Here is a 14,625-nt window from a genome sequence, read left to right as displayed (position 1 = left end):
TAAATAGGCCCACTGAATGTGTTTTTTGAACGGTCATATTTATAAAAAAGCAACAATATATGTAACATTAATATTAGCAATATAGATATTTACTTGGCACTAAAAACATGATATATTAAGACGGTAAAACCGCATATGCGCTAGCACGAACAATCACTGCCAGAGAAATTCCTTCACCGCCACAGCAGACCTATATTGCAATTTCGGAATGCATAAATAGAAATTCAAAAGAACAGAAATTCCAGGCTGTTTTATATACTAAGCCAATATCTTTACCCTATTCTTTTTGTTTTATTTTTTGTACATTCTGCTACAACGAAAGGTAGCCTACTTCATCCTCACAGGTGTGAAAATGCCTACGTCAGAACTCGTCAAGTCGTACAGTAAAATCTTGTCGTGTGTGACTGCGTCCGAATTATTTTCGTATAAACTCACTCGTGTCGTGTGCGAGAGCTCACGACGTTCCGACCGTCAGAATTCGCACCGTGTACGCCCAGCTTTAAAAGGAAAATTGATGGAGCTTTGTAATTGATAAGGTTATTGTGGTAACTTACTTAGTTAATTTTTTATGTGTAAACATGCACAAACCTTCGGAGCAAAAAAGGCGCATTTTTGTATTGCTTCATTATCAACAAATTTCAAAAATATTTTTCTATCCTAGAGATAATATACTGTCAACTTGGTTTCAAGTAACTCTTTTCTGTCACAGGCGAGTACCACTCCCGCAGACGCAGAGACCCATCTGTCTCTCCCCAATCACTCCAAGGATCATCATGCTCGGTAAGTTTCACATTTAATGTTAACGAATCCTTTGAATGTATAAGGCACAATCAAAGCAACGTTTCTGGAAAATATTAGTGATTGTGTGTTGTGTCATTCTCTGCTATGCACCAGTCAGGAAAAGCATAAGTTAGTCACTTCAAAAAAGTAAGTTAAGTGGAGTAATCTAATCTTTAGTAGCCACCTATAATGTCATGATTGCTACTTTAGATAGCTTGCTATGCCTGTATCACTCATTGTTATTCTATCACCATATCAGACAGTTACTGCTGCTTAAAGCGATGTGGCGCGCAGCGACACCTTGGTAGCACTTAGCTTAGCCCAGTTCATTCAATGGTACCAAACAGAGATTTGAAAGGAGTAGTTATACGACCAATATGGTGGCACAAAATAAAACATGACGCTTTTCAAAGCGGGTTAAAAAGGGTAACTATAATGTATGGTGGAATAGCACTTGTTGAAGTACTTCGACTCGATGCAGTAAAACTCTCCCTCTCATTATGAGAAGGGGAGCAGATTTTTCAGGCGTGACTTTTTACTGCGCCGAGTCAAAGTACTCCCAAAAGCTATTCCACCATACATTATAGTTACCCTTTTAAACCCGCTTTTAAAAGCGCCACGTTTTATTTTGTGCCACCATATTGGTCGTATAACTACTCGTTTCAAATAGGAAAAATGTTGATGTGTTTGGTCATTTCTAACTTCATCTCTGTTTGGTACCATTAAATGAACTGAGCTAAGCTGAGTGCTATCAAAGTGTCGCTGCGCGCCACAGTGCTTAAGTTCACGCACTTAGATGATAGAGGTATGTATCAACTCTTCTTAGTTAAGGTAATAACATAGTATAATATGAAAAAACGATGGAGTATCCCTTTAAAGGATTAGTTCACCTCAAAATGAAAATTTCAGAATAATTTAGTCACCACAATGCCATCCAAGATATCCATGTCTTTCTTTCCTCAGTGGAAGATAAATTAAGTTTTTCTTGGAAAACATTGCTGGATTTTCTTCGAATAATAGACGTTGTAATCAACGTTTTGAAGTCCAAATCAATGCAGTTTAAAAGATATTTGAAGTGCTTCAACGGGCTGTGCAGGATCCCAGCTATTAGGGTCTTATCTAGTGAAACGATCAGTCATTTTCTAAAAAAATATGGGAACTACCTCTTCACGCCGAAAGGTCGCGCTTGATGTGTGATCCTGCACAGCCTGTTTAAGCACTTTAATTGTAACCAACGTTTTAAAGTCCAAATCAATGCAGTTTCAAAGATCTTTGAGTCCACTTTTCGAAGAAAAATCCAGAAATGTTTTCCTCAAACTTAATTTCTCTTCCACTGAGGAAAGAAAGACATGGATATCTTGGATGACATTGGGGTGAGTAAATTATTAGGACATTTCAGGGCTCTAGACTAACTTTTTGCACTGGTTGCACTGGTGCGCCTAAGCACAAAACCAGCACAAAAGTTAGGTGCACCCTAATTTTTGACGGCATCGAATTTATAGTTCATTTACTCACTCTCATGTTGTTACAAACCTGTATAAATGTCTTTGTTCTGGTGAACATGAATGAAAATATTTTGAGGAATGTTTGTAACCAAACCATTCATGAGCCCCATTCACTTCCATAGTATTATTTTTTCCTAGAAGTGAATGGGGCTCATGCTTGGTAGGCTCATTTTAGGCTCAAAATTCGATTCAGAATCGGTTTTCGATTCAAAAACGATTCACAGTATGTAAATGTAGTTTACTTTTTCCTATGTGACTGATTGTAGTAGATTTACAATTTTAAAGAAAATAAACACAACTAGGGCTGTGCCGGTTTCAGAATTGGTGATGACGGTTATGACGTGAGTCAAATGTGACGGTTCGTCACATAACCGTCGGTGGGGGGCGTTTTGCTCGTTTAAATGCTTGTGGATTGACGGGAAAGTGTCATTTTACCATAAAATCATGAATGTGATGCCAAGTGTGTTTTAAACAGTAATAACTTTGAACAATTTAACAGAAAGCAATGAAATATTTAAAAAACACACTGTTGCCAGAAGACTGCGCTGTCACTCTCTGCCCAGCATAAATTAATCCTCTATCTATCATCTATCTTAATAATCTTCAGAGAAACACATTTGTGCATTTGGCTTTTTATGTCTGTAATTGTGTCTATATCTGTCATTACACGGACCAGAACAGCACGAAAACAATGTGGATTAAAAGCGTATTGAAGAGGTTTTGCTCATAAATGCAGGTAAAAGAAAGTAATGTGAACTTGAGATTGTTATTAAACGCAGCTGGTGTAAAAGCACAATGGCCACGCGCAGCAAATGCTCTACGCAGACGCGCTGCACAGTGCTCACCTGGCGTTTGAATAAACTAGACACTGATTAGCTACTTGCTCTACGTTTCTTTAAAATTAACAGCAAGACAACTAGCAGTGAATGTGCGTTCAAGAGAGTTAGTAGATTAGCATGGGAGGATTTGAACTTGAAAAGCGGAGTGTACTGACGCCTTTCCGCGGTTAAAACAACATTCCTTCTCATGGTCATTCATGTTAATTTGATGCTATAAATTAACTAGAAGGAAGAGATAATTTGAAAGGCGAGACTTTGTTTAATATGTTTAATCTCAAAAGTAACCGAAAAGTAACCTGGTCTGTCCTGTATGTCGGCGCGTTGTCAGTGTCTGCTCCGCTCTGTATTTTTTCACTGCGTGAGAACGTGAGGGGGCGTGTAACACAGACTGTTAACAGTTGTTTTTAATTTTATATTTAAATACTTTATGATAAAAAAATATTTTAATAACACGGTTTTGGCGGTTATAGAGTTCTAATGACGGTGTTCAACTATAACCGTCGGTCTCACGGTTATATAATGACCGTCACACCCCTAAACACAACAAATTAAATGTAGTTTGATATTACTTTATGTCTTTATGCAAAAATAAAAACTGATATGAAGCAATTAGATAACCCCTTTTATCAAACTCTATTAAATACAATAATATAGCAAATTAATGATAGACAGTGCAGGTCTATAGATTATAAATGTGACTGGTGTTATAATGGTTATTATTTCTATTAGATACAGCAGAAGCAGGAAAAGTGCCTCTCTTTCTATTTCTCTCTTGCCGATTAAAAAAAAGCTAAATCCACTCATTATTTCAGATTCAAAAGTCTACTTGCTGTCCCAGTGACAGGGGACTTTACATTACAGCTTTGCACTTTGTAAATCTTGAGTCATCTTGAGCTTTGCTCGTTCATTGCAATAGGTTTTAGAAAATATATGGTTTATTAATAATAATAGAAAAGAGCCAGTTATCGCCATAGAAACCGCAGGCACGCTGAAACTTCACGCGAGCTTTAGCGCGGTAGCGCTCACGGCCACTCTCCGTTTGACTCGGGTTTTACACACAATATTAATCAGCCTCGGGACCCGGAGTAATTAACTATGACTGACCCGGACCCGACTGACCATTTCAAATACAAACCCGAAACCATATGGGCCGCGGGTGCTCCGTGAAGTCCTCTAATGGTAAAACTTTGCTCAAGTTCAGAAACATGAAGGATACAATGTGACACGAGCTTGTTCGCGTCGCATGATCTCGCATCCCAATTCATTGAGAAACAGAGTACGTGAACGCACACCGAACTCATTATGTCGCACACAAAATGTCATTATTAAAGAGTGTCATCATCACGGAAAAACAAAAAAGACAAAATTTGATGCCAGATATACTTGGGCACTTGTTAACCTGGGCAGCGCTGCACAGCAATGTGTGGGAAACACTGTGACAAGAGTGTGCAGGCGTCAGTGTGACTTCGACGCGCCATCTATGGGAATACTGAGATAAACTAATTTCAGGACAATAGTAACACGGCGTTAAAATATATATATATATATTAGGCTTGTTGCGATAGTCGGTGAAACGGTGATTACCGGTGCTTCAGCCTCTCACCGGTTAGATCACTTGCCCACCGCGACACCGTCTTTCACCGGCGTTTTGATATTTTCTTGTAATTAAATCATTTAGTTTGGTTAGAGAGAGCAAACACTTACAACTGAATGTGTCTGCTGGCTGAATCCAGCGGAGCTGAACGCGCGTCATCACATAGCAGCGGCTGCGGGTGTCAGATTTCATTCCTGTCAGACTGCGGCGAGCAGACGATGGCAGAAGACGCGTGCTTACTCGTTTTTGTTATAAGATACATATATGATGTTTAATATAGGCGAGATCGTTTTGTTGTTGTGTTTTTCATTAAGAAGAATAATAAACCCATCATTCAAGCAGCGCTTTATGGAGGAATAGCCGGTTGCTCTGCTTGGGACTGGCGGGTTTCTGTCAGAAGTACCTGCGCACATTGACTCAAGCACTTAAACCAGCTGTTGCACTCACATTTGCATGCAAATTCATACGCGATTTAACGCAGCGTACGCAAGCGCTGGATTTAAACAACAGTTGCATCTAATTCAAAAGTGAAAGTAAAATGCGCACTTCTGTGCATTTATAAGCCCCTCCCACCCGGTGAAACCGGTATAACCGGGTTTGTCACACACTGATTAACCGGTGGGGAAATTCTGTCACCGCAACAACCCTAATATATATATATATTAGGGGTGTGACGGTCATTATATAACCGTGAGACCGACGGTTATAGTTGAACACCGTCATTAGAACTCTATAACCGCCAAAACCGTGTTATTAAAATATTTTTTAAAACATTTTTTATCATAAAGAATTTTTAAATACTATTTAAAACAATTGTTAACAGTCTGTGTTACACGCCCCCTCACGTTCTCACGCAGTGAAAAATACAGAGCGGAGCAGACACTGACAACGCGCTGACATACAGGACAGACCAGGTTACTTTTCGGTTACTTTTGAGATTTAACATATTAAACAAAGTCTCACCTTTCCAATCATCTCTTCCTTCTAGTTAATTTATAGCATCAAATAAACATGAATGACCATGAGAAGGAATGTTGTTTTAACCGCGGAAAGGCGTCAGTACACCGATACAGCGTCAAGTTCAAATCCTCCCATGCTAATCTACTAACTCTCTTGAACGCACATTCACTGCTAGTTGTCTTGCTGTTAATTTTAAAGAAACGTAGAGCAAGTAGCTAATCAGTGTCTAGTTTATTCAAACGCCGGGTGAGCACTGTCCAGCGCGTCTGCGGAGAGCGTTTGCTGCGCGTGGCCATTGTGCTTTTACACCGGCTGCGTTTAATAACAATCTCAAGTTCACATTACTTTCTTTTACCTGCATTTATGAGCAAAACCTCTTCAATACGCTTTTAATCCACATTGTTTTCGTGCTGTTCTGGTCCGTGTAATGACAGATATAGACACAATTGCAGACATAAAAAGCCCAATACACAAATCTGTGTCTCTGAAGATTATTAAGATAGATGATAGATAGAGGATTAATTTATGCTGGGCAGAGAGTGACAGCGCAGTCTTCTGGCAACAGTGTGTTTTTTTATATTTCATTGCTTTCTGTTAAATTGTTCAAAGTTATTACTGTTTAAAACACACTTTGCATCACATTCATGATTTTATGGTAAAATGACACTTTCCCGTCAATCCACGAGCATTTAAACGAGCAAAACGCCCCCCACAGACGGTTATGTGATGAACCGTCACATTTGACTCGCGTCATAACCGTCATCACCAATTCTGAAACTGGCACACCCCTAATATATATATATATATATATATATATATATATATATGAATCGATTTTTGGAATTCTATGAATCGATTCTGAATCGGCAATGCTTGAATCGCGATTCAAATGTGAATAGATTTTTTTGCACACCCCTAGAAAACAGCGGTCCTGACTCCTGGCTTTTTTCTATAAATTTGGCGCACGGCACGCGACATTGCTGTTCGGGGTTACGCTCAAATAATTTTCTTCAAAAGAATTATGCTCTGGCTCCGACTTGATTGTAAGAGGCTCATTACCTAATTCCGTCTTCGGGTTCGGACCTGATGTGATGGGAGGTTGATGTCAGAGCATTGGTTATGATCTTCGGACGGATCAGGCATTAACTTAACATTCTTAACGAAAAAGTTATTAATCGTTCTTTTCCCTCTTCTCTTGTCATCCGCGGCTACATCCACTCTGTTTATCTGACGGACTCACCTCTCTCTCTCTCTCTCTCTCTCTCTCTCTCTCTCTCTCTCTCTCTGACTGGAGCGCACACGCATTTTTAAACGTACACACACGTAGATCTGGACCATGGCTTTTTCCCTCGAACTCCTGGTTGCACCAGTGCGACCTGATATTTTTTTAAGTCGCACCATTGAGAAATTAAGTCGCATGTGTGACCAAATTGGTCGCACTCTAGAGCCCTGCATTTTTATTTTGAGGTGAACTAATCCTTTAATGCACTGCTTCAAAGATATATGTGCTCCCTGCCCTGTTTTTAACAGTAATTTATGTGGAGAAAATCTTTTATAGAATGTATTGCTATGAAATATAATTTTTGTGATGACTGTCTTTACTAAGGAGAGACAATCCTGAGTGCAAAAAAATGGATGCTGTCGATCGAGGGAATCCCACTTGGTGCTCACATGGCGTACTTCACCACTGCCTTGGCCGCTCTCTTCGCCTGTTACTATGTATTCAACCTAGAGTATCAGGTGGAAGGCAGCACAACACTGGAGTTTGTTCAGAGGTATTTTTTTATCTTAAATAGTTTGATTGCAGTGAAAAAAGCAAATTGACAATTGAAAAGCTGTTCAAAATTATCTTCTTCTTTTAAAGGACAAGTTCGGTATTTTACACTTTGTGTGAGATGTTTTCAGATTGTTTATGATGAAATAGAACGGTTTTGACTGAAATTTCGACTGCTGCCCCGAGAATTTTCGGGTGTTTGTTGTTTCACCTCCCACCTCTATAATGTGTGTATAGGTGCACAGGAACAATCCTTCCTAAAATGCATTAAACTTTCGTTTACAAAGACGTGAAACTCACCGAGTGGTCAGGGGTGTTCACTGATATGCTCACACAAAAATCGCTGCAAAAGATGCTTTCCTACAGGTGTTTTAGCATTCGTTGTAAACTTGTGGACCTATTTTTCCAAACCCCTCACACCCCCGTACATTTTTCCGCTGAGAGCTTAAATAATAAACACTCCAGCCCAGTTGGTGGCGATAATCCGCCTTTGCCAATTGCAAGAATACAAAGTTCCCGGCGCAGAGTAATATCGTATCTCACACCACATCTAATACAAGTCAATGGAGTTGGACAAAACTACGATAAAACCTGTTGGAATGCGTCTTTTGCAGCGATTTTTGTGTGCCCATATCAGTGAACACCCCTGACCACTCGGTGAGTTTCACGTCTTTGTAAGTGAAAGTTTAATGCATTTTAGGAAGGATTGTTCCTGTGCACCTATATAGCCATTATAGAGGTGGGAGGTGATACAAGAAACACCTGAAAATTCTCGGGCCAGCATCATATGTCGAAATTTCAGTCAAAACCATTCTATTTCATCATAAACAATCTGAAAACAGGGCTTTAAGTGTAAAATACCGAACTTGTCCTTTAAAATTAGGGCTGTGAACCGACACTGGTCTCACGGTTCGGTTTGATTGTGATTACCATGTCATCGATTACATTCGATTCGATATTACAATGCATCGCTATGCACGCCATTCTCAATTTTAGATTTTTCTTCAAAAGTGATGTGTGTGCTTGCCTGTTCCAACAGTGACATTCCAGTTGGAAAAGGAAAATCTGTCATATTTTGGATAAAAATAATTGGACAAAAATTATTTAGGAGCACAGTGCGCGAGTGACAGGCTGTTCTCAATATAATGAACAACAGCGCGATGAAGCGAAGCATACCATTGATTTCACATGGAAAGCATGCAAGAGGACGGGGGCGCAATGTTTCACATGGAAAGCAAGGAAGAGGAAGGGTCGCGATGTGACACTAAAATGATGACGAAAATTTATTTAAATTAGAGTGACGATTCGCAACCAATAAGCCAATCACTGAAATAGTGTGGGAATGTGTGGGAACTGCTGGATTTTAAGTGAGAGAGTAAAGTGACTCCTCCCAACAGTGCTAAAAATGTTATAGGCAGATATGATGACGCTACTGCAGCACGCATCAAGACAGATGAGCGATCTATTCATCAAGCCAACGCGCAAACTGTCGCATATGAAGTGAAAGTAAGTCATAGAAAGTAAGTCACGACCCACGGTTCGGCTTGCATGCGATCCACGGATTAATACACAAATTTATATAGGGAAAGTTTATCATTTGCACGTGTTTCAAAGGTTTGCAAATGTTAGCATTCAAGTGATTTTAAATAATTTAACCGCAAAAAGTGAGCAGCTTTCTGTACACACATGTGGTTGAATGTGTCCGGTCCAGCTCCAGTCAGACGTGATCAACCCTATGCCATTCAAAGATCAGGTGCCTCATTTATAAAGCATGCAGTTCCCACGCAAAGGTTGTGATTAGGGATGCACCGATACTGGTATCGGGTATCCGCCTCGATACCACATTTTCGAAAGTACTCGTACTCGTTAAAAGTCCCCCGATACCTGGAATCGATACCACGGTCTGAGAAATGTCTATGTTTGAGCGGCGTGTAAGGGGTTAATGCCTCTTGTGTTGTCCAAAGAGGCAGAGTTTACAACAATCTGGAAAACTAGTCCTTTGTTTTTTTGTTAAATTATATGATTAAAGCTGTTACCTGTAAATGTAAATCATGTTTTTTTTATTAAGTACTCTGTATCGGTATCGGCAAGTACTGAAATGCAAGTACTCGTACTCGTATTCCAAAAAAGTGGTATCGGTGCAACCCTAGTTGTGATCTATAAAAAACAAACTTGACGGGAGAATGTGCGCACCTATAAGCAAACTTTTGAGCTGTGGCTACGCACATTCTGGAGACAAAAAGAAAGACACAGAGTGCGTTAACATGCACAGTCTTACGCCGATTATGCTTAATAAACTGATCATGTGGGGTCATGTAAACGCGTAAAACAGTTTTCTTGAATCGGGGAAAGCTCATAAACGGCGTAAGCAAAAACCGATCGGCACAGGTAGTTTTTTGCTCATTACGCCGATTTCGCGTGGCATGTAAACACCTTAACCGGCTTTTGTCCATGTGCGCTTGTCTCAGCGTATGAAAGATAAACGTCACACGCGGAAGTAAGTGCAAAGTAATGCATAAAAGTCTCCGCTCGACAATAGCGGTTGGCAGAGAAACTGTGAAAATAGAAGCTCATGTTACATTTACAGGTTCTGCAGACACGAGAAGAGATACAACTGTACAGCTTAAGACAGATATGCCGTCGGCTTTTTGATCGACTATTATGTACTATAGGTGGTGATGTCACTGCCTGCGAGAAAACTGATAATTCTCCAAGTCCCATGTAAACGCAGTTGACTGCATAGCTGGCTTATTGATTTGCATGTAAACGCATGAAAACAGTTTTCTATAATAAGCAGATTTTTAATAGTTATCCGCTTATTCTGTGCATGTAAACGCACTCACAGTTGGTGAGGTCGTGAATTTAAGTGAGATTGAAAAAAGTAAATGTCAGACGAATGATTATAAGTATAGATGCCACACACACATAATTTTACTCCATATCATACGTTAGATCCATGTTTTTTATGAAGATTAAATTCAGCAGTGTTATTTGTGCTTGTACTGAGTGATAATTGTTTTATATAGGCCTATATCTTTTTATAAAATCTTAAATCGAAAATACAATCAAAAAATCACGGTCACATTATAAAGGCAAAGTTGCCAACAGGTGTGCATACGCATGGTTTTATAAATCAGAATATTTTATAAATTAGTACATCATTTGACGCACGTAAACTTTTAGTAGGGATCCTACGCACAGTTTTATAAATGAGAACCCTGAACTCCCCTGAAGAGTTGCGCTACTGTGTCTTATAGCGCTTTTCCATTGCATAGTACCCCACAGTTTGGTTTAGTTTAGGTCAGGTCAGGTTACTTTTGGGAGCTTTTCCATTACTGCGAATTAAACAACAAAAGGCAAAGAGGAAATCCCTAAGAATCGATTTTGAATCGACCAAATTTTAAAAAAAAAACGATTAATCGAAAAATCACATTTGCATCAACACCGGCTGCCTGCCACATTGCGTTTCGTTATTGATTTAAATAGTGTTAAAAGAAAATGAATAACTCTCCCTCCATTTCTTTCAGCTGCCAAAGCGATTTTTTTTGTCCGAAGTTCATGTCGTACATTCAGAGATTTTTTTCCCCCTGAATTATCGCTGGGTGTGAATTGTGCTAAACATTGTGCCTTATGTACTCTGAAAATTGTTCCGCATCAGCTGAAATAAAAACACTTTCAATAAACAAACAAAACTACCCAGTGATGAAATGTTTCCTGTGTTGATAAAAATCTTGTGCCGTGTCCTAAACTCCCAGGATAATAAAACGCGTGCCATAGTCCACTAATGACACGTCTGATTCTCAAACTAATGACTCCTTTGAACCAATAACATTTAATGAATAGTAAAAACAACCGATCTGTCAAACAATGAACTCATGAGACGTCTGTATTGGTGTATAACAAATTGGTAACACTTTACAATATGGTTGCATTTATTAAACTCTAATTAACTACATTAGTTAACATTAACTATTAATAAACTGCACTTCTACAGCATTTATTAATTTTTCTAAATGTTAATTTCACCATTTACTAGTAGCCTACATAATTTAAATAAAAAGTTCTATTTGTTAAAGAACACTCCACCTTTTTGAAAATAGGCTTATTTTACAACTCCCCAAGAGTTAAACAATTGAGTTTTACTGTTTTCTAAACCATTTAGCCGATCTAATGTGTTTTCTTCTTTAATTTCAGGTCTCCAAGGTCCGGTCTTGCAAGAGGTCATAGAACTTTGTCAAGTGGCATGGGAAGTTTATTTTCCCTTCTTCTTTAAATGTTCATGCAAATGTTAAATATGTTAACATATTTAATGTTCAATGTTTTATTTAATTTCAATATTGCCATGGTGTTATTTATTGCTCTTTAGAATGTGGTAATAATCAGTTATTGAAAGTAGTTAATTTTTTTGACCGTATTGTATCAATTTGCATTATTGTTAGGTCATAGCGACCAGTCATGCGGAACTAGTGAATGAACTAGTAACAGTTTGCTCTGTATGTTGCATGTTGTCAAATGTCCATTATCCCTTTATGTTGTACCTGTTTTGTCATTCCTGTTCCTCAAATGATTTTAAATAAATAACTATTAACAATTTTCTTATTTTCTGCAGTTAAGTACAATGTTTTAGAATATGGGTGATTTTATTTTGTGATGATGCTAATATTAAATCAGAGTGATACAGTACTCTGTTATCAACTGTTTATAGTACTGTATTGCAGAGAATACATTAAAAACTGTGCTTAACTGTTTTTAAATGTATTGTATGCAATACAGTACTATAAACAGTTAAAATCAGTTTTTTTATTCTACAGTAAAACAATCAATACTGTAAATAGAACTAAAATCACAGTATTTAATTGTTTTTGTTTTCACGGTGTATACACAAAATACTGTAAATGTAAGTACAGTAACCTTACTGTAAAATTTATTCACAGTAACTTACTGGCAACAATTAGCCAGTAAGTTACTGTAAATACAACTAAAATCACAGTACTTAAATGTTTTTGATTTCACAGTAAATTCATAAAATACTGTAAATACAACTAAAATCACAGTATTTAAATGTTTTTGATTTCACAGTAAATACATAAAATACTGTAAATACTACTAAAATCACAGTATTTAAATGTTTTTGATTTCACAGTAAATTCATAAAATACTGTAAATACAACTAAAATCACAGTATTTAAATGTTTTTGATTTCACAGTAAATTCATAAAATACTGTAAATACTACTAAAATCACAGTATTTAAATGTTTTTGATTTCACAGTAAATTAATAAAATACTGTAAATACTACTAAAATCACAGTATTTAAATGTTTTTGATTTCACAGTAAATTAATAAAATACTGTAAATGGAAGTACAGTACCCTAACTGTGAAAAGTATTCACAGTAACTTACTGGCTAATTGTTGCCAGTAAGTTACTGTAAATTTCACAGTAAATTTTTTACAGTGTATGGTTGAATGCTTCCTTATAAAGTATAAACACACATAAAAGCTTTTCCAATCAATATTTTAGTAACCGCAAAAGTTAGTTTTACGACTTGGAAAGAATGCATAATTTCACCTAAAAACTCTAGCAGTACAATAACACCTCCAGCACTTTTCATTATGATCAATACATCAACATAACATCACATTAAAAGAAACTTAAAGCGTTAGTTCTCTCCAATGAAAATTTTGTCACGAATTTCCACAATTGTAAGACCTTTGATTATCTTCAGAACACAAATGTGTATGGATATTTTTGAAGAAATCTGAAAGCTTTCAGAGCCCTGATAGACAACAAAGCAACTTAGAAATTTCAAGGCCCAGAAAACCATTAAAGACATCATTAAAATAAAATAATACAAATAATCTTCATTTTATGAATTGACAAAGAATACTTTTGTGCTCAAAACGACCCTGACAGATAATCACGAAAATAGTGCATATATAGAGATAGACATACAGATACATGTAGAGCAGTGGCGGCTCGTGACTGCTATTCAAAATAAGTGTTCGGATTGTCACGTGTGTGGTTCCCTTTTCCAAAATATGTGTCCTTCATGTGGAGAGATCCTGTGTGCATCACGTGTTTTGTCAAAATAAGTGCCTGCTGCAGACGCGTCAAAACCGTTTATGATAAAAGAGACGCTCACATTCCCTAAATACACACAAGACACTCCCTTAACAGTAAACTCTGATTACGCATGGGATTATGCGAGGATCTGGCAAACGCGAGCGTCTCTTTTCAAGTTCAAGTTCAAGGCAGCAGGCACTTATTTTGGCATGACACGTGATGCACACACAATCTCTCAAAGCGCAGAACACATATTTTAAAATGACAGACCACACACATGACAAGCTACATACATGTTGTGACGAACTTCGCATCGTGCGCTTCAAAAAAAAAAAAAGAAGTCACCAGCCGTCACTGATCTAAAGGTCTTCACCTAAGGTGCAGATCTAGCGGGGTGGCCACCTTAAAGGAATAGTCTACTCATTTTCAACATTAAACTATGTTATTACCTTAACTAAGAAGAGTTGATACATCCCACTATCATCTCACTGCGTGCACGTAAGCGCTGGAGCGCGCTGCGACACTTCGATAGCATTTAGCTTAGCCCCATTCATTTAATGGTACCACTCAGAGATAAAGTTAGAAGTGACCACACACATCAACGTTTTTCCTATTTAAGACGAGTAGTTATACGAGCAAGTTTGGTGGTACAAAATAAAACGTAGCGCTTTTCTAAGCGGATTTAAAAGAGGAACTATATTGTATGGCGTAATAGCACTTATGGGAGTACTTTGACTCGGCGCAGTAACACCCTCCCTCTCCCATTATGAGAGGGAGAAGGGGAGCGGATTTTTCAGGCGAGTCGAAGTACTCCCAAAAGTGCTATTACGGCTTATTCATATTAATTCATAAAACCACATTCGTTAGTTTGGGTACAATTTGCCTTAACCCCTGCGACGTTGTGGTTCAGTGCAGGGTTAGGGGTGGGGTTATGGGTTCGGTTTCATTGTTGTTGCTTTCATGAGAATCATACGATTTTGCACGATTAACTTCATATGAATTGATACGAATTAGCCAACTCGTGAAATATGTACGATTTCTCGTGAGATCAGGCTCATTTTAGTGAATCAAACACATGCAATGCAAAAAACCTGATCACAAACACATG

The sequence above is a fragment of the Paramisgurnus dabryanus genome, chromosome 8, assembly GCF_030506205.2.
Source record: "Paramisgurnus dabryanus chromosome 8, PD_genome_1.1, whole genome shotgun sequence".
Taxonomy (NCBI): Eukaryota; Metazoa; Chordata; class Actinopteri; order Cypriniformes; family Cobitidae; genus Paramisgurnus; species Paramisgurnus dabryanus.
The sequence above is the reverse complement of the archived record's forward strand: the minus strand, read 5'-3'. Positions refer to the sequence as shown.